Here is a 2,567-nt window from a genome sequence, read left to right on the forward strand (position 1 = left end):
CTCGTTGTTTTACCCCGGGCTAACAACGAACCCTACAATCCCCCAATTTAACCTAGGCTTGGGACGCCTATCCCTTGTTCCAAGTCCCTTGACTGGAACAAGCACAATAATCAAATATTTTACAAGATTTGAAAGCTCTTAAGAAAGCAAATATATTAATGAAAAACAACAAAACCGGAAGAACCCTTTTTGCCGTTGGAAGCGTGGGTGATGGTGGTTCTTCCGATGTGGATCACGTTTGCTTGAATGCGAGCTTTGAATGCCGAGTGGGAGTGAGTAGTTGAGCACGAAATCAGATAGAAAAGCTTGAATGCACTTGATTTCTCCTCTTGAAAGCACTAACTTCCTTGAACCTCTTTCTCTTTCTTCTCTCTTGAATGATCTTGTGTTTGGTTGGTGAGAAGTTATTTGAAGGCACTTAAAAGCTCCCTTTTATAGCCCAAAAAGCAATAGATCCGTTAGACACAAAAATATGACCGTTTGAAATTCAAACAAACCTGCAAAAGTGTGTCAGTCGCGTCCCAGGCGCTCCGGAGACGTCTCCGCTTCAACGCGAGACATCTCGGCTGTATAAAATTTCTTTTGACGTTGTCTGGAGTCGACTCGCGCTTTACGGGGACGTCTCTGAAGAAGAACAGCTTGAATGCTTGTTTTTCTGTTTTTCTGAGAGAGTCGACTCGGCACTTTACGGGGACGTCTCTGGATGTTTGCGCTTTATGCATGGGGACGACTCCGCGATGTCGGGGACGACTCCGCAGTTTTATCACTGAAAAATAGGTCCTCTGGAATCCCCTGAGAGAGTCGACTCCACGCTTTCTGGGGACGTCTCGGAAAGTTTGCTTTCTATGCGTGGGGACGACTCCGCGTCCTTCGGAGACGACTCGCGCGCATCCCTTGAAATCGGCCTTTCTGCCGTCTCTGAGAGAGTCGACTCCGCAGAGTCGGGAGTCGACTCCGACCCTGCAAGACGCCTCGCCAGGTGCCGGGGACATCTCCAGACGTGCCAATTCTTCCTATTCGTGCCAGAGACGTCTCTGGGACAAACCGGAGACGTCTCGGCTGTCCCTGATCTGTTTTCTTCATCTCAAAAAATCTTCAAAAAATCCTTGAAAAATATGGAAACATGCCTTGACAATTCTTAACAATATTCTTAGTTAAACACCTGAAATCCTCAAATAAATTGTTAATATAAAGGGAATTATACTCTAGTATTTTGTATTCATCAAAATCCATTAGGGGGTCAACAATCTCTCCCTTTTTGATGATGACAAAACACTGAGTATATGCAAAATTTAAAATTTAAACATATACACAGTATTTGTTCAGATGTACAAGTATTATGTTTTGGTTAGAGCTAGATACAGTGTGCATAATTCAATATAGTCAACTTTCAGTTCTATCCTTATGCATAAGTATTGATCTTAGTAGCTCTTGAGCAATTTTGGCATATCAACTGAATTTGAATCAAGTTAAAATGTAAATTAATGAAATATTGATACTAAAGATAATTGAAAGCTAAATACTTTTTGACTCCCCCTTTCTTTTCCAGAAGGGCAATTGCCTTAAAGCCAATATTCTTCAATTTTATCTTTTCTAATTCAACTTTTAAGTATGAGTGTAAATTTTGTATTTTGCATTTCATATATTGGTTCTATTCCATATATTGGTTCTACTCCCCCTTTTTGTCATCAACAATGAAAGGGACAAATTTTTCTTAGGTACCTAAAACGCAATTCCTATTAGAATTTAGCATATTACCATGAATCACTCAAGGATATTCAAGTTATGCTCCCTCTTTCCAAGTTATTTCTATTAATGAATTCAGCATTCATTTCACTCCCTCTTTGTTTTGGAATTCATTTCAGACCTTTCAAATGCAGTTATTACAGGTTGTGCTCCCCCTTTTTCATATGCATTGTCAAGTTGGGAAAGGAGTAATTTGATTGCACATTGTTAAGTTTGATTATTCAAAGCATCAGAATTAGTAACATACACAGAGTTTGATACCACGGAATTAGAAACATACACAGTTTCAAAAAGAGGGGTATGACCTTCAAATTGTATTACAATCATTTGAAGTCATTACAAGTATTGATTGCTAATACAAAAGAAGTTTCAAATAAGCCTAGGGTTTTGCAAAAAGATGAACCCTAGATGTCTACAAAATGTCCCTCACCGACGATGTTGCTCAATAGCCCTAGCAGCAGCCTCTATAAATCTATTTATTGAATCCAGTAGGGTTCTAAAGTGATCTCCCTGAGATTGATTGAAGGCTGCCACAAGTGCTTCGAACTCACGGGTTGCCCTGTCAATCCTCCCTCTAAGTTGGGCAGCCACACTGCCCACATTGCCTCCAGGGCTCGTCAACTCTTGAAGACCATCCGATATGATCTTCAATTCAGCCTGTATCTCAATTGATCTTAAGGTTTGGCTTGTTCCCACATGAACCAATTCTGACACTGTAGCTTCTATCTGAGCTTTGATTTCCTTTAATTCTTGTAGCAGTGCTTCATGTGAGGTACGGATGGGAGCTAACTCAGCAGAGATGATGAAGTTAATCTTTCATA

This window comes from Phoenix dactylifera, unplaced genomic scaffold (assembly GCF_009389715.1).
Source record: "Phoenix dactylifera cultivar Barhee BC4 unplaced genomic scaffold, palm_55x_up_171113_PBpolish2nd_filt_p 000359F, whole genome shotgun sequence".
Taxonomy (NCBI): Eukaryota; Viridiplantae; Streptophyta; class Magnoliopsida; order Arecales; family Arecaceae; genus Phoenix; species Phoenix dactylifera.